This window comes from Lithobates pipiens, unplaced genomic scaffold (assembly GCF_037356315.1).
Source record: "Lithobates pipiens isolate NorthernLeopardFrog02 unplaced genomic scaffold, aLitPip1_a1.2 Scaffold_16, whole genome shotgun sequence".
NCBI classification, from domain to species: domain Eukaryota; kingdom Metazoa; phylum Chordata; class Amphibia; order Anura; family Ranidae; genus Lithobates; species Lithobates pipiens.
The window spans coordinates 13,621,501-13,642,751 of record NW_027507748.1 but is presented as its reverse complement, the minus strand read 5'-3'; the positions used below and the strand labels follow the sequence as shown (position 1 = coordinate 13,642,751).

The window sequence follows — 21,251 nt, the reverse complement described above, 5'->3', positions numbered from 1 at the left end:
TATATATATATATATATATATATATATATATATATATATATATATATATATATATATATATATATATATATATATACACATTTTTATTTATTTTTTTACAACGCGCAAAATTCCTATGCATGCCCAGAAACGATTTGACGCATGCTCGGAAGCATTGAACTTCATTTTCTCGGCTCGTCGTAGTGTTGTACGTCACCACGTTCTTGACGGTCGAGATATATATATATATATATATATATATATATATATATATATATATAATATTTATTTATAAAAAAAAGTGTGTCTCGCTAAAAACTGCAAACAAACCTGTCTGGTGTGTTCCTTGGCCTTCGTGATGCTGTTTGTTCACCAAGGTTCTCTAACACACCTCCTGAGGGCTTCACAGAACAGCTGTATTTATACTGAGATTACATTACACACAGGTGGGACTCTATTTACTAATTATGTGACTTCTAAAATTGGTTCCACTAGATTTTAGTTAGGGGGTATCAGAGTAAAGGGAGCTGAATACAAATGTGCCGCCCCCCCCACACACACTTTTTTGATATTTATTTGGTAGAAAATGTTCACAATTATGCGACTCTTTGTGTTGGTCTATCACATAAAATCCCAATACAATACATTTATGTATTTGGTTGTAACAGGACAAAATGTGGAACATTTAAAGGCGTATGAATACTTTATCAAAGCACTGTAAGCCGAGCCCCATGAACACGTAGCCTTACAAAAGCGGAACGCGTTGAATTGATTTTCTCCACACCACCCGTTACAATTTACCAATCTTGAGAAGATTTCTTTTTATTTTTTATTTTTTTTTTTTTAACCCTCCATATATAACAGACATCCTAAGATCGCCGCTTTTCCGGCATATAGCGCACAGTTGGAATTTGGCTTGGCGGTCGTTTTTTCCTATCGCGCTCTCTGTATGACGCACAGTCAGCGCCACGCCGGTCTCTGCCCCGTATTGATTTTCTCTCGCAGAAGTTATGTATTTAATATGAAATAGACCTGCTGAAGTGTCGTTTGGCAGAAATCAGACAGTTCTGAGCTGTTATCTGTTCACCGCCATTATTCGGTAATTATCTGTTCAAGTGGCAACAACTGCGCAGTGAAATCCTGGCGCCGGGAGCGATCGATCGACCTTCCCTGCTTGATGCGTTCCCACCCCCCTGAGGATCAATAGGAAAATGGATTTGCATGAGTGCTGACGTTTGTGGCAGAGAGACTGCTCAGATAAGCGAGCATTTGAAGATCAGCAATCCGTAATGGACTACAAGTCCCAGCATGCCCTGCTGGCTGTTATTTGGCCGCCGTGGTTTCTAAAGACCCCCCCCCCCCGTCCTCCTATCGCATACCACTTCCCAGGGCCTGGCATCTGTTCCCATCTCACAGCGCCTAATATAGATCTATAGGAAGAGATCACTCATCAGGGTATGCCTGGCAGGAGGAAATTCATTGGCTGCCCTCCACATATCTATATGGCTGTTTAACCTCTCAGCTGTTGGGGCAATAAATGATTTGTTCATAGAAGGTGGGGGGGGGGAACCAAGGACGACAAAATATAAGCAGATTAAATATCACTTGTAAAGGCTCAGTCCACCCAAAAAAATGCTTCAATAACAGGCGGGGGTCTATTTATATGTGACGAGCATTCACTCAGCCTTGAGGAATCCTTGATGTGTTTTGCCTAATACCATGGTGACCCTATGATCATCGGCTCCATCTAGTGGTCAAAATGCAATATTTTATTTTTCCAGTTGAGTTATTTCAGAGAAGTTTCCGCATTTCGGCCACTAGATGGTGATGACGATTATAGGAAATCGCTGTATTAAGTAAAATTTGCCCAGAACTCATCAAGACTTTGCGAAATGCTTGTCGCATTCGTCCAACAATTTCTTAATAAATGGAGTCTGATGGGATGGGGCACTTGCTGGATTTTTGGGGGAGTCCAGGAGCCAGGTCTCCCCCACTGGCTTTTCTGGCTGCTCCTACAGTTTCAAAGCCTACGACTGTTACTGTCAGCCCTGAGGTGTACCCGTGCCACCAGCTGAATTTTTCAACAGACCTGGGCAGGGCAGAAGTTCCCTGAGAGAGTGGGATCCCACCCGGTGCAACAGACCTTGCAGACCCAAGGGCAGAAGTTGCACCAGTGCGACAGACCTGGGTACCCAAAAGCAAAGGTTCCCTGAGAGAGTGGGATCTCCCCGGTGTAAAAGACCTGGGGGACCCAATGGCAAAGGTTCCCTGAGAGAGTGGGATCTCCCTGGTGTAAAAGACCTGAGGGACCCAATGGCAAAGGTTCCCTGAGAGAGTGGGATCTCCCTGGTGTAAAAGACCTGAGGGACCCAATGGCAAAGGTTCCCTGAGAGAGTGGGATCTCCTCGGTGTAAAAGACCTGGGGGACCCAATGGCAAAGGTTCCCTGAGAGAGTGGGATCTCCCTGGTGTAAAAGACCTGAGGGACCCAATGGCAAAGGTTCCCTGAGAGAGTGGGATCTCCCTGGTGTAAAAGACCTGAGGGACCCAATGGCAAAGGTTCCCTGAGAGAGTGGGATCTCCCCGGTGTAAAAGACCTGGGGGACCCAATGGCAAAGGTTCCCTGAGAGAGTGGGATCTCCCCGGTGTAAAAGACCTGAGGAACCCAATGGCAAAGGTTCTCTGAGAGAGTAGGATCTCCCCGGTGTAAAAGACCTGAGGAACCCAATGGCAAAGGTTCTCTGAGAGAGTAGGATCTCCCCGGTGTAAAAGACCTGGGGGACCCAATGGCAAAGGTTCTCTGAGAGAGTGGGATCTCCCCGGTGTAAAAGACCTGGGGGACCCAATGGCAAAAGTTCCCTGAGAGAGTGGGATCTCCCTGGTGTAAAAGACCTGGGGGGCCCAATGGCAAAAGGTTCCCTGAGAGAGTGGGATCTCCCTGGTGTAAAAGACCTGGAGGACCCAACGGCAGAGGTTCCCTGAGAGAGTGGGATCTCCCCAGTGTAAAAGACCTGGGGGACCCAATGGTAAAGGTTTCCTGAACAGATGTTCTGTGAGAGAGTGGGATAACCTTCAGGTGCAACAGACCTGGGGACCCAAGAGCAGAGGTTCCCCAGGAGAGTGAAATCCCCCTGGTTGGACAGACCTGGGGATCAGGGCTGTCTTAATGCATGGACACCCCTGAGCACTGCCCAGGGGCCCCAGGTGCATGGGGGGCCCATGATAATCTTGCATCACATCAGACTTGCCAACTGTCTCGGCTTTGCTAGGATAGTCACACTTTTTACTAAGCTGTCCCAGGATGGCAGTGTCCCTAAGCCTGCACTGTGCCCTCCTGACCTTCCATGTACTGTGTCTTTCTGCCTTCCCCCTGTACTGTGCCCTTTGTGTTGATTCGCCTTTGGATTATATCATGTTTTCTTATTGTTTTAAAATAAATTTTATTGAAAGTACTAATAAATATACCCCCATCGAAAACGTCTGGTTGATGACGAAACGCGCCTGGAGTAAGGCACGTAGTGACGTCACCACGCCACCCGACTAGGAGGACAGGCTTCGTGTGTATGCCAGCCGGCATTTTCGTTTACATGCACTTTTTTTCTTTACGCAAGTGTAACTTTTAATAAATTTTGATGTTTGAACATTTTACACTATGGTAGTCCCCCTCTCTTTCCGGAGCCATTCATGACAGTGCGCGGATTTTTGGGCGGACGTAGTATATAGATGTACCTGGCCCCCGATCTGTGTTGTGGACATCCGCAAGCTTGGAGGCCCGAGGCTGGGTTTGGCCAATCGCCTTTAAATGCTTGCTGTCTGGTAAGCATAATCTACATCTACGGTGATTGGGCACTTGGTGAAGTTTATGCATGTGGTCATGAACCAAAGACTTTTATATATTCTTCATATTACCCGCGACCAAATTATTATTATTTTTTTTTGGCTACAATTTCTTGGCACATTTGTGGGTTTATGGACTATTTTCTATTAATTTTATAGCGTAGCTTTTTTGATTTTATTTTTATTTTTGTGTTGTCGCACTATATTGCTGCTGCTTTTTTGTGGTTTCCTTCCCTTTCTTCCCTTTACCAGCACAGTTACACCCCTGATTAATTTATTTATTTATTTATTTATTTATTTTCACTAATTAAAAATATGTTTAATTCTACCAACTATTTACACTTTAATTCTTCAGAGTAGATGCATAAATTGGCGCAGGTTGGTACAGCTCCATTGTATTACTTTGTCCAGGGGCCCGTGATGCTATTGAGACAGCCCTGCTGGGGACCCAAAGGCAAAGGCTCCCTGAGAGAGTAGGATCCCCTGGTATGACAGGCCTAGGAACCCAAAGGACAAAGGTTTCCCCAAGAGAGTGGGATCCCTCCAGTGTCAAAGACATGGGGACCCAAGGGCAAAGTTTCCCTGAGAGAGTAGGTTCCCCCTGGTATGACAGAACTGGGGATCCAAGGACAGATGTTCTGTGAGAGAGTAGGGTAACCTCCAGTACAACAGACCTGGGGACCCAAGGGCAGAGGTTCCCTAAGAGAGAGGTATCCCCGTGGTGCAACAGATCTGGGGACCCAAGGGCAGAGATTCCCCAAAAAAGTGTTCTCTCCCGTTGTGACAGACCTGGGGACCCAAGGGCAAAGGCTTCACAAGAGAGTGGGATCCCCCAATGCGACAGACCCAGGGACGCAAAGGTTCCCAATGGAGAATGGAATCCTCTTGGTTCAATAGACTCGGGGATCCAAAAGGCAAAGGGTCCCTGAGAGATTAGGATCCCCTGGTATGACAGGCCTAGGGACCCAAGAGCGTGGGATACCCCCATTGTGCCAGACCAGAGGACTCAAGGGCAAAGGTAACCAAAGAAGGTGTGATTCCCCCTGGTACAACAGACCTGGGGACCCAAGAGCAGAGGTTTCCTGAAAAAGTGGGATCCCCCTTGGTGTGACAAACCTGGAGAGCCAAGAGCTGGGGTTCCCTGAGAGAGTGGGATCAACCTGGTGTGACAGACCTGGAGAGCCAAGAGCTGAGGTTCCCTGAGAGAGCGGGATCAACCCGGTGTGACAGACCTGGACACCCAAGGCAGAGGTTCTCTTAGAAAGTGGGAACCCCCCCCCGGGTGTAAAGGACCTCCGGACCTAAGGGCAGAAGTTCTTCGAGAGAGAGTGGGACCCCCCCCCCCGTGCAACAAATCTAGGGACACAAGGGCGGAGGTATGCTGAGAAAGTGTGATTTCCCCCCCTCCCCCACCCCTGGGTGTGAAGGACCTGGGGACCTATGGACAGAGGCTTTGAGAGAGTGGGACACCCCTTTGGTGTGACATACCTGGGGACCCAAGGGCGGAGGTTCTCTAAGAGAGTGGGATTCCCCCCACTGTGACAGAACTGAGGATCCAAGGGCAGAAGTTCCCTAAAAGAGTGAAATCACCCCGGTGCAATAAGCCCCAGGGGGCCCCCAAGGGCAAAAGTTTTTCCCAAGAGAGTGGGAATCCCTGGTGTCACAGACTCGGGGAGCGAAGGACCGAAAGTCCCTGACAACGAGGGATCCTCCACAGTTCAGAGTAGATTCCCCCCCGAGAGAGTGGGAATCCCTCAATGCAGGGGTTCCCCCCACAGATAAAAATAAAGTAAGGTGGTTTATTTCTCCAGGGTCTACCCAGAGCCGAAAAAAAAAAAAACGTGAGTTTTTGGGGCTGGCGGACCCTTTTAAACGTGAGCCGGGTGTAAAGTGTGCGGCGTAGTTGGTATGACGGGGAGCTGTGCAATGTCTCTGGAGCTTGCTCTCTATCTCTCTCTCGCTGTGTTAACCCAGCTTGGATTTCAGCACCAAACATGGCCATCCAGCTGGGCTCTCACTTCAAGCTGTCACCACAAGACATTCCAGAGGCCTCCGTCTCCCCCTGTCCCCCCCGTGTACAGCCAGTTGTACGCCGGCCAGGGAGGGAGTGCGGACACAACTCCGGAGTCAATGCCATGAGATCCCCGCAGGGCACAAGGGGGGCATAGCAGCACCACCACCAGTAGTATGATCTAACCCTCAACGCGGTTGGAGGAGACCAATGGAACCCTAGGACTGGCAATTCCCGACCACCCCATGGAGTAACGACGACCCCCCCAGCTCTGCTGTTCCTGATCCGTGGTGGAAACAACTGGGGTGACCAAATATCTCAACAGCCCCCCCCCCATATACTACAGGTAAGTTACCCTCTAACTTGTATTACCTAATCGTAGCCTTACCCACAATGCACCTGCAAGCCTGTCGCTCATCCCTTACTACAAGACGCATTCCGGCGCTGCAAAAAAAAAAAAAAAAAAAAAGTATCGGATTTCCTGCGAGTTCCCTTCCAGTTCTGCAGCTCGGCACTGACGCCGCGTTGTATCGCAGGTCGCAGCGTAGGCTGCATGCGCGTTTTTTTTTTTTTTAATTTTTTTTTGTTTTTTTTTTTATTTTTCTTTTGTTGCACGTGGTCGATTTTTAAATTTACATTTTTTATAAGTGATTTGATTACAATACCGCCAACAATTGGTGCGGAAAGTTTAAAGTTTAACGGCCCGTTCACCACAAAGTGCGGGCGTTCACCATGAGTGCGTTGGCATGTGTTTTGTGAACTGCGTTGTGTTGCTTGTTTTTTTTTATTTATTTATTTTATTTTATTTTATTTTATTTTATTTATTTATTTATTTATTATTTATGTATTTATTTATTTATTATTATTATTTTTTTTTTTATTTTTTTTTTACATGCGTTGTGTTTCTTTAGTTTTCAATTGAAATTTTATTTTATTTCTTTTTTGTTCGCTTGAATAAAATACCTGTGTTTTGGTGATCTGGCTAGAAACACACCTCCTGTATAAAAGCGCCCCCCCCCTTCCACACGGGGGGGGGGGGGGGTAGAAATTGTAATCCCCCGTACATGCGGTCGGACATTTCCGACTACAAAATCCATCAGATTATTTATTTTTTCCCGACGGATGTTGGCCCAAACTTGCCTTGCGTACACACGGTCGCAGAAAGTCGCCGGGGGAAAATCCGATCGTTCGGAACGCGGTGACGTACAAAACGTACGACGGGACTATAAAGAGGCCGAGTAGCCAACAGCTTTCGTCTCTTTAGCATATTTTGAGCATGCGCGGCACATATTGTCCGCCCGGAATTGTCTACACGCGATCGGAAATTTTTTAAACGATCGGATTTTTGTTGTCGGAATTTTTTTTTTTTTTGTTTTTTTTAGATCCCGCTCTCGAAACTTTTTTGCGCGTCGGAAAATCCGGCGGGGGGGGGAAAAAAAGTTAGATGGAGCCCACGCACGGTCGGATTTTCCGACAACGCGATCCGATCGCGCGTTTTTTGTTCCGTCTGAGAATCCGACCGCGTGTACAGGGGGGGGGGGGCATTAGATGTATAGATTTTAGATCTACCAACACGCTAAAGCCAAACTCCAGCAAAATCTTTTCCCACGCCGCATAAGTGTTAGCCCAGCCTTACAGATGTAGCAATTAGAGGGCTGGAGTCAACCGTTTTTACCGCTGACAGGGGTGCTCACAATGATCAGCTTTTTATTTATGTAAAAACCTTTTATATATACAGTTACAGCCCCCCCCCTTTTGGGATAGAGTATTAACTGGATTTGGCTTCAATGTGTTAAATGTACTAGCAGATTTAGATATATCAAACACTCCCCTCCCCCCAGACTGCTGTAGAAAGGTGCTCCTTCATCCAGAGTGAGGGGGTGCTCTATGAACGGAGGGGCGTTACTGGCCAGATCACCAGGTGAAAACAGAAGGAAAAAAGGTCCTAAAAAAAAGAAAAAAAAAAAGAAAAGTAATGCGGCGGCCACATCTAAATGATTTTGTAAACTGCAAGTAGCATAATCTTTCAGGGCCGGTTCGCATCATAGAAACGCAGTGCGGGTGCGTTCCAGGAGCTTTTCTGCATGTGCATTTTTGATGCGTTCCAATGCGTTTTTTTTCACCCTCCTTTTTTTCTTAACCTTAAATGAGTAAAAGTGTATTGCAATGCGTTTTTGGTGCGTTTTTGATGCATTTTACAGCATTCCAGGGCAGAAAAAAAAATCAGAATGTTCTACTTTTTTATTTTTATTTTACTGGAACGGCAAGCACTGGTGTGAACTATTCCATTTGGAAACCATATAACCTATTTTCCATGCGTTTTTGATGCAGAAAAAAAAAAAAAGAAAAACGCACTGGACTGCATGTGGTGTGAACTGGCCCTTAAGGATTTTGCTATGATATTGAGCGCCATCTAGTGGCCCGAATGTGGCATTTGAAAAATGAAAAACATTTAATCGGCTCAGGAAATTTCCTGATAATATTCACTTTATTTATTTTTTTGACCCATTCGCAGAGAAGAAATGTGCGCGTGCGTTCCCTGGGAAAATCGCTCTGTGATTTATTTTTATTTTTTTAAATACATGAAGGTCACCATACATTTTACCAAGACGATGTAATATAAGGATCTACCTAAGCTATCCAATCATTTTTTTTTTTTTTTTTTTTTCCCATAAAAGTTTTTATTTTTCTTCAAGGAAAAGGGAAAATACAAACTGCATATCAGAGTATGCCAGAGTTACAATCAGATAAGTAACGTACAGACGTCCAAAACATTGAAAATAAGAAAGAAATACAAAATATACAAAATTTTTTTGTAGACATGTTACTGGATGTGTGATCTGTTAAATAATTAGAACACCTTAACTGGAAAAAAATCCCCTCATCCCAAGAACACAACTGAAAAAATGAGGGATATAAATTTCCAAGGGGGAGGGTGTAGGGAGGAAAAGCCCTATGTGTCTGCCTTCGCGTTATCACTGAATTGTTCCATTAGCGGAAGGAGAAAACGCGGTGGCGCTTAGCCTGATTAGGGTCACATTGTCCATCCTGTATCACAGGGCGGTCTCTCCTGGGCATCGTGCACGAATGGTGTCATCAAGAAGTCGTTGTCACTTTTCTTTAACCACTTGCTTACTGGGCACTTAAACCCCCCTCAGTCCCAGACCAATTTTCAGCTTTCAGCGCTGATGCACTTTGAGTGACAATTGCGCGGCCATACAACACTGTACCCAAATGAAATTTTTATCATTTTTTTCCCACAAATAGAGCTTTCTTTTGGTGGTATTTAGTTACAGCTCGGAGTTTTATTTTTTGCTAAACAAACAAAAAAAGATGCAAAAAAAAAAAAATCATGTTTTAATAGTTTGTTATAAAATTTTGCAAACGGGTCATTTTTCTCCTTCATTGAAGTGCGCTGATTAGGCGGCACTGATAGGCTGCATTGGTGGGCACTGATGGGCTGCATTGGTGGGCACTGATGGGCTGCATTGGTGGGCACTGATAGGCTGCACTGGTGGGCACTGATAGGCATAGTTAAGGCGGCACTAATAGGCACAGATAAGGCGGCACCGATGGGCACAGATAAGGCGGCACTGATGGGCAAAGATGGGCACAGATAAGATGGCACGGATGGGTGGCACGGATAAGTGGCACGGATGGGTGGCACGGATGGGCACTGATAGGTACCACAGATAGATGGGACTGATGGGCACTGATAGGTGGCACTGATAGGTGGCTCTGATAGGTGGCACTGCTGGGCACTGATGGGCGGCACTGCTGGGCACTGATGGGCGGCACTGCTGGGCACTGATGGGCGGCACTGGGGTGCAGCACCTGAGGCAGATTTTGGGTGGCACTGTGGGTGGCACTGCTGGGTGGCACTGTGGGTGGCACTGTCGGCACTGCTTGGTGGCTCTGTGGGCACTGCTGGGTGGCACTGTGGGCACTATGGGCACTGCTGGGTGGCACTGACAGGGGGGCACTTACTTTATTTCAGGATGGCACTGCGGGTGGCAGGTGGGCACTGGCAGGGGGCAGGTGTCCTTTTAAATTGCTGGCCGTGATCGGGACTGATGTCCCGAACACGGCCGCCGGCGATCGGCTTTTTTTTTTTCTCCTCGCGCTGTCAGCGCGAGGAGGAATACTAGCCGATTACCGGCTCCGTTTTATCACATGATCAGCTGTCATTGGCTGACAGCTGATCACGTGATAAGGGGTCGGGATCGACCCCTTACACGGATCGGTGATCAGGCGAGTCTCACGGACTCGCCGATCACAGAGCGCGCCGCGCGCGCCCCTCAGGGGGCGCGCAGGCCGCTCGTAACCGGGACTACGTCAATAGACGTAGTCCCGAAAATGTGGGTCCGCGCTATTGCCGTCATTTTGCAATAGCGCGGATCCCAAGTGGTTAATAAAGGTCTCGTCTACAACGGTCCTCAATGTAAGGGCGTGGGGGGTATGTGTCTGGTGTCAGGTCTTCAGGTATGTGGGAACAGTCGGGGGGTAATGTAAGGGATGGGGGGGGGGACAGGGGGAAGGGAGAGGAGGGGAACCTAAGAAAGGGAAGGAGAGGAGGACAGGGGGAGGGGAGAGGACCTTCACGGTCTGCCCCCCCGACCTCCGCCGAGACAAACCATCAATAGGGGCTAGGGACGGTAGCCCCTTCTACAAATGTGGGCACCCCTACCATCGTAGGGGTTGGTATGAGAGGACCCCTCTGGTCCCGGACATGTCACCCTCGGGGGATGTAAAGGATAAATTTTGCTCAGAGGTATTAGTATTCCTGGACCAATCATATTGCAGTACTTCCAATCATGGAGGCTCAGCATCCCACGTGTCCAGGGCTGGTTCTACCACTAGGAGAACTAGGCAGCCGCCTAGGGCGCCATCGGGGCGGCTGGTTTCCCTACTCCAGCCATCATATAAATGTGCGGACCGCGAGTCAGTGTCCCATCTGGACCACCACGGTTCCGCCATTTAGGAGCCGGTTCTTCCCCTCGGCCACCGCTGTTGATATCATTGAAGAGCGGAGAGCGGGAGGCGGCCACGGGACAACTTTAGACAGAGAGCGGGAAACAAAGCAGCTTTGAACGGAGGGCGGAGCTGCTGGAATTAACTTTTTAAGTGTCCCAGCAGGTGATTGGTTGTTAGGATGTAAGGTGGTCCTAGCTACCAATCGCCTGCTGGGACACTTAAAACATTTACTCCGGCAGCTCCCGCCCTCCATTCAAAGCTGCTGTGTCTCCCGCTGTCTAGAGCTGTCCTGCCTCCTGCTCTTCATTCTGTGTATCCAATGAAGGAAGGAGAATGAAGGGGCAGAGCTGAGGGGGCAATAATGTGAATGGGGGGCTGCACTGTGGATGTGAGGAGCAGAGCTGAGGGGGGGGGGTTGTAATGTGACTGGGGGGGGAGCAGAGCTGAGGGGGGTTGTAATGTGACTGGGGGGGGCGAGCAGAGCTGAGGGGGGGTTGTAATGTGACTGGGGGGGGCGAGCAGAGCTGAGGGGGGTTGTAATGTGACTGGGGGGGGGGCGAGCAGAGCTGAGGGGGGGGTTGTAATGTGACTGGGGGGGGGGCGAGCAGAGCTGAGGGGGGTTGTAATGTGACTGGGGGGGGGGGGCGAGCAGAGCTGAGGGGGGGGGTTGTAATGTGACTGGGGGGGAAGCAGAGCTGAGGGAGGGTTGTAATGTGACAGGGGAGGTGAACAGAGCTGAGGGGGGGTTGTAATGTGACTGGGGGGGCGAGCAGAGCTGAGGGGGGGTTGTAATGTGACTGGAGGGGGGGGGGCGAGCAGAGCTGAGGGGGGGGGTTGTAATGTGACTGGGGGGGAAGCAGAGCTGAGGGAGGGTTGTAATGTGACTGGGGGGGGGGGGGCGAGCAGAGCTGAGGGGGGGTTGTAATGTGACTGGAGGGGGGGGGTGAGCAGAGCTGAGGGGGGGGGTTGTAATGTGACTGGGGGGGAAGCAGAGCTGAGGGAGGGTTGTAATGTGACTGGGGAGGTGAACAGAGCTGAGGGGGGGTTGTAATGTGACTGGGGGGGCGAGCAGAGCTGAGGGGGGGTTGTAATGTGACTGGAGGGGGGGGGGGGGGCGAGCAGAGCTGAGGGGGGGTTGTAATGTGACTGGAGGGGGGGGGCGAGCAGAGCTGAGGGGGGGGGTTGTAATGTGACTGGGGGGAAGCAGAGCTGAGGGAGGGTTGTAATGTGACTGGGGAGGTGAACAGAGCTGAGGGGGGGTTGTAATGTGAATGTGGGGAGCAGAGGTGAGGGGGATTGTAATGTAGGGGGGGCAGAGTGTAGGGGGGCTGCAATGTAAATGGGGGAGCAGAGCTGAGGGGAGAATAGCTGAGGGGGTTGTAATGTGAATGGAGGGGGACAGAGCTCAGGGGGGTTGTAATGTGGGGGGGACAGAGTTGAGGGGGGTTGTAATGTGGGGGGCAGAGTATAGGGGGCTGCAATGTGAATAGGGAGAGCAGAGCTGAGGGTGGGTTATAATGTGAATGGGGGCAGAGCTGAGGGGGAGTTGTAATGTGGGGGGGGGGGGGCATAGTGTAGGGGGTCTGCAATGTAAATGGGGGAGCAGAGCTGAGGGGGAGAATAGCTGAGGGGGTTTGTAATGTGAATGGGGGGAGATCAGAGCTGAGGGGGGTTGTAATGTGAATGGGGGATCGAGCTGGGGGGTTGTAATGTGAATGTGGGGGGGGAGAAAAGAGCTGTGGGGTTGTAATGTGAATGGGGGGGAAGCAGAGCTGGGGGGGTTGTAATGTGGGGGGGCATAGTGTAGGGGGTCTGCAATGTAAATGGGGGAGAAGAGCTGAGAGGGAGAATAGCTGAGGGGGTTTGTAATGTGAATGGGGAGGGACAGAGCTGAGGGGGGGGGGTTGTAATGTGGGGGGGCATAGTGTAGGGGGTCTGCAATGTAAATGGGGGAGAAGAGCTGAGAGGGAGAATAGCTGAGGGGGTTTGTAATGTGAATGGGGAGGGACAGAGCTGAGGGGGGGGGGGGGTTGTAATGTGAATGGGGGGGAGAGCAGAGCTGGGGGATTGTAATTTGAATGGGGGGGAAGCAGAGCTGAGGGGGGGGGGTGTAATGTGAAGGGGGGGCAAAGCTGAAGGGGGGTTGTAATGTGAATGGGGGGCAGAGATGAGGGGGGGTTGTAATGTGAAGGGGGGGCAGAGCTGAGGGGGGTTGTAATGTGAATTGGGGGGCAGAGCTGAGGGGGGGTTGTAATGTGAATTGGGGGGCAGAGCTGAGGGGGGGGGGGGTTGTAATGTGAATGGGGGGAGCAGAGCTGGGGGTTGTAATTTGAATGGGGGGGCAGAGCTGAGGGGGGGTTGTAATGTGAATCAGGGGGGGCTGTAATGTAAATAGGGGGGGCAGAGCTGAGGGGAGAATAGCTGAATAGCTGAGGGGGGCTGCAATGTGAATGCGGGGGCAGAGCTTAGGGGGCGTTTTAATGTGAATGGGGGGCAGAGTTAAAGGGGGCTGCAATGTGAATTGGAGGGGTCAGAGCTTAGGGGGGCTGCAATGTGAATTGGGGGGGGGGGTCAGAGCTTAGGGGGGCTGTAATGTGAAGGTGGGTAAAGGAGACCATCATCGGGTGGGGAGTAAAATGTGGGCAGTAGATATTGCTGTTGGGGGGATGTAAAAGGGGGGGGGGTAGGGCACAGAATAGTCTAACACCAGCCCTGCGGGCAGCCTATAGTGGGTGGAGCCTGACTGGCCCCTCCCATAGCTATGCATTGCCATTTTACAAGGTAATATCTGGGTTTTCAAAGGCATTTGCCGCACACAAAGTGGATTTTTATCCCTTGTGACTAGTAAGGAATAGATTAGTATTCCTTTTTCCGTTTCCTGAGTTGGTTTCGCAGTTGTTGGGGATGTTTTCTGTGTGGATTCCCAAGATCTGGGCTTTGCCGGGATCTCCTCATATATAAATCCATTCTGGACACACAGCCAGCCTCGGCGGGGAGATTTTTGTAATGCTGAGTGTTGGTGTAAGTAAAATGTAACGCTTGCAGGTATTATTATTACCTGTCTATGATCACACCCCTCCCCCGACAATGGCGTCTCCTCTCCCTGGAAAGCTGCCACTGTGCGGGCGTCATCCACCCTCAGCGTCCTGATCTAAGATGTTGACTCAGTTATTTCATTTCTGTAGCTGCTGTGTTTACACATTGTGTGACACAGATCAGCCTCTGCTACCGATGTGCTAGAAAGTTACAATGCACAGTCTGAGTGGCTGATCGCTGGCTAGGGATTCTGAAGTAAAGCTTTCCTGCTGCTGCAGGGGGGAGGTGACACCACAGTATTTCTAAATCTACCGGAGGAATGGTGTCTCCCTCCTGGGTGTGTTGTCGGCCTGGTCAGATTTCCATACGTATATTCCAATGGTGTATAAAGGAATCCAGCTTTCCATCATACAATGGCTTTCATAGCAAATATGTGTGTTATAGAAATAGTTTTTTTTTTTCTATAGAAAAAACAGGAACTGTAAAGGGAAGAAGATGGATGAATTGGGGGGGGGGGGGGGGGGAAGCACTAGATGATGCTGGACGTCCTCCAGCCAGGAAATGTGACAAGCTCTCTCTAATTTGTAGCAGCTTCTAATGCAAATGGTGAGAAGCTCACAGTGTGCAGTGAAATCCGAATAAGCCATTTCAGTCCAGGAGAGGAGCCGGTACAGGGGGCATAATGTCAGCGGTGTGACAGAGGAGATCAACTGTCCCCATCAGAGCCCCCCTTACATCACCTGTCCTTATCAGAGCCCCCCTTACATCAATTGCCCCATCAGAGCCCCCCTTATATCACCTGTCCTTATCAGAGTTCCCCTTACATCAATTGCCCCCACCAGAGTATCCCCTTACATCAATTGCCCCCATGAGAGCCCCCCTTATATCAACTGTTCCCATCAGAGCTCCCCTTGCATATCAATTGCCCCTACCAAAGTGCCCCCTTACATCAATTGCCTCATCAGAGCCCCCCTTACATCACTTGTCCTTATCAGAGCCCCCCTTAGATCAACTGTCCCCATCAGAGCCCCCTTACATCAACTGTCCCCATCAGAACCCCCCTTAGAAATCAATTGCCCCTACCAAAGTGCCCCCTTACATCAATTGCCCCATCAGAGCCCCCTTACATCAACTGTCCCCATCAGAGCCCCCCTTACATCAACTGTCCCCATCAGAGCCCCCCTTACATATCAATTGCCCCTACCAAAGTGCCCCCTTACATCAATTGCCCCATCGGAGCCCCCTTACATTAACTGTCTGCATCAGTCCCCCCTTACGTCAACTGTCTGCATCAGTCCCCCCTTACATCAACTGTCTGCATCAGTCCCCCTTTACATCAACTGTCCCCATCAGAGCCCCCCTTACATCAACTGTCCCCATCAGAGCCCCCCTTACATATCAATTGCCCCTACCAAAGTGCCCCCTTACATCAATTGCCCCATCGGAGCCCCCCTTACATCAACTGTCTGCATCAGTCCCCCCTTATGTCAACTGTCTGCATCAGTCCCCCCTTATGTCAACTGTCTGCATCAGTCCCCCCTTACATCAACTGTCCCCATCAGAGCCCCCCAGGCTGTTGGAGGGACCAGTAAAGGAAGATCAATGGCCTAAAGAAAAAAGTGGGCATGTGGGATTTTAAATGAAGCATGTCAATTGAAAATAAAAATAAATAATACATGTGTGTAGATCAAATGATTTTAGATTTAACTTATAATCAATAACCCCCTAGGGGTAATCCATGATCGGAATGCATACAATGGTAATACAGTCATATAAATACAGATATAACAATTCATAATAATAATCAGAGAATCTGGAGTATAGACCAATCAATGGACATACATGGATGCGGTTCATATCAGAAACACATAAATTACCAATCAAAATCATAAAATCGCATGAACGAGTACAAACTCTATCGGATAAAATTGATATTATCAAGGATTAAAATAAGCTTAATTGGGCATCCTTAGTTTGAGAACCCGACGCGTTTCTTGGCTTCATGCCAGTCATCAGGGGTGGGATGCATGTTTTTACTAAAAAAGCAAATGAATATGACAAATATTAATATATGTGGAACCTCTGTTATATAGAGAGAGTATCAAATTGATCCACTTAATTGAAAAAAATTACTTACAATATAGCCCAAAAATTGGGCAAAACTTCCAGCAATGGGATCTGTTCTAATCTGAGATATAACCGTCTCATCCGGGGTTGAGGCGGGGTTCCGACCATCCCCCCCCCCCCCCAACAATGTCAGGGGGCGGGGCCCTTGGGGAACAGAAGCCGACCGACCCAGACGCCCCCAACACACTAGTCCACTAGGTACAGAATGTATATGTATTAAAACAAATCTGTGAAAAAGAAAAAAAGAGGAGAAGTGTGATGTGTCACAAAAAAACAAAAAACAAAACAAAAAAAACACTGAGTGTTGGATTCAACGTGTTAAATGGATATAGCTAATTACTGAAAAATGTCACACACATCTATTTTTTTTTGATTTGTCTGTACTCCAGATTAGGGATGAGCCGAACACCCCCCGGTACTTTCGAATGGACCAAATATTTTTGCGAACGTTAGAACCCCATTGAAGTCTATGGGACTCGAACGTTCGAAAATAAAAGTGCTAATTTTAATGGCTAATATGCAAGATACTGTCCTAAAAAGGGTTTGGGGACCTGGCTCCTGCCCCAGGGGACATGGGTCAATGCCTAAAATGTTTTTAAAAACGACCGTTTTGGCGGGAGCACTGATTTTAATGACGATTAAAGTGAAAAAAAAAAAGTGAAATATTCCTTTAAATATGGTGCCTGGGGGGTGTCTGTAGTATGCCTGTGAAGTGCCACGTGTTTCCCGTGTTTAGAACAGTCCCTGCACAAAATGACATCTAACGGAAAAAAAATCATTTAAAACTGCTTGCAGTTTTAATGTTATATCTGGTTCCTGCAATATGGATGAAAATCATTGAGAAAAATGGCATGGGTAGCCCTCCCTGCCCATTACCAGCCCCTTTGGGTCTTGTACGCATATTAAGGGGAACCCCGTACCCATATTAAAAAAAGGAAATGCGTGTGGCCCCCAGGCCCTATATACTCAGAACAGCAGTATACAGGCGGTGCAAACAAGACAGGGACTGTGTAGGTTTGTTGTGTTAAGTTGAATCTGTTTGTAATTTTCAACTGGTACATTTTTAAAGTGTAGCTCCAGTCAAAAAATCTATTTTTAAGATTTTTGGAAAACATAGGGAAGGGTTATCACCCCTGTATAATTTGTTTTGTCGTCCATCTTTTTTCATCTCACTTGCTGTTGTCTCCTTCCGTTTGCAAGTAGGAGACATTTGTAAGTCGGATGTTTGAAAGTAGGGGCCTGCCCTATATGCTCGGCAGAAATGGCGGAACAAGGTGTTGGTTTTGCCACAACATTGTAAGCCCTCAAAGTGACTCTTGGTGGGCGCTGGAGCGCCCTGCTGTGAACGATTATATCAAGAATTGTAATTACATGCCATTGTTGAACAGTGGTAGAAAAATTGGGCCTTTGGTGGTTGTGGTGCTGGTGCCACAACACTATAAGTCCTCACAGTTACTCTGGGTGGGCACAGGAACGGGCCCTGCTGTGAAATATTATATCAAGAATTGTAATTGCATGCCGGCATGCAGGCTGAAAAATTGGGCCTTAGGCACTGGTGCTGGTGCCACGACACTGCAACCTCTCCCATATACTCTAGTTGGAGTGCAGGAATGAGCCCTGCTACAAAGCATTGCATCAAAAATTGTAATTACATGCCCCTGTTAAACGGGCTGAAAAATTGGACTGGTGGCATCACCCAGAACCAAAAATGTTCTTCCAAGATATCAGCAGGATCATTGAGGAGGAAGAGGATAGTCAGTCAACATAACAGGACAGTCACTCAGCATCAGCATAGGCAGTCTTGAAGGGATGTGACATTTCCAAAAAAATAATTCGGTTACATCAGCTTCAGGTGCTTGGTAGCTGGTGGTGATCCAAGACTGATTCATCTTTATGAAGGTCAGTCGATCAACTGAGTCGGTGGACAGACGCACCCTGTGATCGGTTACAAAGCCACCAGCAGCACTGAAGGTGCGTTCTGAATGAACGCTGGATGCAGGACAGGCCAGTAGCTCAATTGCATACTGTGCAAGCTCTGGCCAGTGATCCATCCTCAAGACCCAGTAAGCCAGAGGATTTTCATGGGAAAGGTGTCCAAGTCTGACCTTGCCCCTGGGTATTCCTGCACCATGTAAATCAGACGCTGGCAATGTTTTCTGGAACCGATCATACCTTGGGGCTGCGGACTAAAAAATTGTCTGAACACATCGGTCAGATGGCCACCTTCTCCATCGCTCCTTCTGACCGAAGCCTCAGCAACACGTTGTCCAGGACCAGGAGTTTGTAACCTCCCAGTCTCTGGGAACGCATTGCACAGACCTTTCTGCAAGTCCTCCTGGAGATGTCTCATCCTCTGCTTCCTCGCGACAGCAAGATAAGGTCCGCAACCTTACACTTGTACCGTGGATCAAGGAGAGTGGCCAGCCAGTAATGGTCCCTCTCCTTGATCCCAAGAATACGAGGATCCTTCCGCAGGCTTTGCAGGATCAGGGAGGCCATGCAGCGTAGGTTAGCTGAGGCATTCGGTCCGGAGTCCTCTGGGTCACTAAGGACAACATAATCCGCAGCCACCTCCTCCCAGCCACGTAGAAGTCCACGGGTTTCTTGGGACTGTAAATCATCCCTAAAAGACTGCTGATGCTGAGTGTCAGGCTCCCCCTCCATGCTGACACAATCATCCTCCTCCTCCTCTTCCTCCTCCTCGTCCTCTTCCTGTGTGGTGGGTGGCACAGCGGGAACACTGTCTGGATAAAGGGGGTCTTGAGAGGCAAGGAAGTCCCCCTCTTCCAGCTTCTGTTCTGCCTCAAGTGCCCTGTCCATTATTCCACGCAGCGTATGCTCCAACAGGTGGACAAGAGGTACAGTGTCACTGATGCATGCACTGTCACTGCTCACCATCCTTGTGGCCTCCTCAAACGGTGACAGGACAGTGCATGCATCCCTGATCATGCCCCACTGGCGTGGTGAGAAAAAACCGAGCTCCCCTGACCCTATCCTGGTGCCGTAGTCGCACAGGTACTCATTGATGGCCCTCTGCTGCGTGTGCAGCCGCTGCAGCATGGCCAACGTTGAGTTCCACCTGGTGGGCATGTCACATATAAGGCAGTTCTTGGGCAAGTTCAACTCCTTTTGGAGCTCAGCCAGCCAAGCACAGGCATTAAATGATCGGCGGAAATGCACACAGACTTTCCTGGCCTGCTTCAGGACATCCTGTAAGCCTGGGTACCTGCCCAAGAACCACTGCACCACCAGGTTAAGGACGTGAGCTACACAGGGCACATGGGTCAGTTGTCCCTGTCGGAGGGCGGAGAGGAGGTTGGTGCCATTGTCGCAAACCACCATTCCTGGCTTAAGCTGGCGTGGAGTCAACCACCTCTCGGCCTGCCCCTGCAGAGCTGACAAAATATTCACCCCAGTGTGGCTTCTGACCCCCAAACAAGCCAGCGCAAGCACGGCATGGCATCGTTTTGCCTGCGTACTTGCGTAGCCCCTTGAACACCTATGGAGCACCGCTGGTTCCAAGGACAGAGCACTGGAAGAGGCCATGGAGGAAGAAGAGGAGGGGGTGGAGGAGAGAGGTGTGTCACAACCAGTAGTAGCATGTTGGAGGCGTGGTGGCGGAACAACCTCCAACACTACTGCACCTTGTCCTGCATCCTTCCTAGCTGCCAGAAGAGTGACCCAAAGGGCCGTGAAAGACAGGAAACGTCCCTGTCCATGCCTGCTGGACCATGAGTTTGGGGACCTGCCACTGAGGAACCGCACATTGCACAAACTCACGGAAGGGGGCCGAGTCTACCAACTGAAAAGGCAGCAGTTGAAGTGCTAGCAATTTAGCCAAGCTAGCATTCAACCGCTGGGCATGTGGATGGCTGGGAGCAAACTTCTTTCAGCGGTGCAGCAGCTGGGGCAGGGACATTTGCCTGCTACAATCAGACATGGGTGTACTGCTAGCAGAGTGCCCGGAAGCACTTGGCTGTGACGCACCTAATTCTACACCTTCATTCCTCTCAGATCAGGTTTCAGAGAGGACTGAAGGTCTAGTGGGGTTGGAGATGCCAGCTGATGAGGAGCAAGGAGAGGTCCGCTTTGTTCTTTGGTGTGGGTCTTTAAGGTACGCTTGCCAACGAGCTGCATGGCAGGTCAACATATGTCTGGTCAAGTTTTGGCCACGCGAGATACGCTTGAGACATATGTTGCAAATATCAGCAGTGCGATCTGATGCACTCGTCTCAAAAAAGGCCCACACCAAAGAACTTTTGTAATAATGCGCAGAGGCAGCGCCCTGCACAGGCAGAGCTCTGCGGTGTGATTCAGTCAGTGTGCTGCCCCTAAGCCGCCCCCCGGAGGGCATCCTGCCTCGTTGGAGATGTGGCTCCTCCTCCTCTCTCCTATCAGGCACCCACGTGGAGTCGGTGACCTCATCATCCCCTCCCTCTTCATCACTGGAGCAAACCTGGCAGTATGCTGCAGCTGGTGGAACATGACTGCCAGATTGCTGTCCTTCTTGAGCATCCCCTCTCTCTGCGCTCACGCTACTGCCTTCCTCTAGCTGAGTATCATCATCAGAGCCCACAAAACACTGGGTATCCTCCTGGAGCATGTACCCAACACTGTGCTCAAAGAGTTCAGGGGACTCCTCAGGAGGACGTGGTGGGTCTAGGGAAGGAGTGACTGATGATGACATTGAGACAAGGGGTCACAGTGCATGCTTGGCCAATCATGAGCCAGCAATGCCCTGCGATATGGCGCAGTGCATTGTGGGCCATGAGCGCCACACAAATTTCGGTATTCGCCAAACATGCGAACAGCCAATGTTCGAGTCGAACATACGTTCGAGTCGAACATACGTTCGACTCGAACACCAAGCTCGTCCCTACTCCAGATTTTCGGATTATTATTATTATTATGAAATTTTATATCTGTATTTATATTACTGTATTACTATTGTATGCATTCAGATCATGGACTACCCCTAGGGGTTATTGATTATATATTAAATCTAAATCATTTTATCTACTCACATGTATTCATTATTTTTATTCTCAATTCATGCTTCATTTAAAGTCCCACATGCCCACTTTTTTCTTTATACAATTTACCTGGGATGGAAGCATGCCATTGCTACTTGGTACTGTGGCAGGTCACTTCTCTCAAACCACGAAGATCAATGGCAGTTAGAGGGACCAGCAAATGAAGGTCAATGGCAGTTGGAGGGACCAGCAAATGAAGGTCAATGGCAGTTGGAGGGACCAGCAAATGAAGGTCAATGGCAGTTGGAGGGACCA

The 21,251-nt window shown here is 49.2% G+C and overlaps 1 protein-coding gene across 3 annotated transcripts in view; it reads left to right on the top strand.

Annotated features, from left to right (window-relative positions):
• The window catches only part of POPDC2 (popeye domain cAMP effector 2), a 59,072-nt gene that overhangs the window by 15,476 nt on the left and 22,345 nt on the right, over nucleotides 1–21,251 (top strand). The window contains exon 1 of one of the 3 annotated variants that reach the window (XM_077479592.1): nucleotides 5,881–6,172. The exons of 1 other annotated variant lie outside the window; for it this stretch is intronic. The gene's annotated coding sequence lies outside the window, so the exon portion shown is untranslated. Of the gene's footprint in view, nucleotides 1–5,880; nucleotides 6,173–21,251 lie in introns of those variants that run through there. One more of the 3 variants, XM_077479590.1, reaches the window with a different exon arrangement.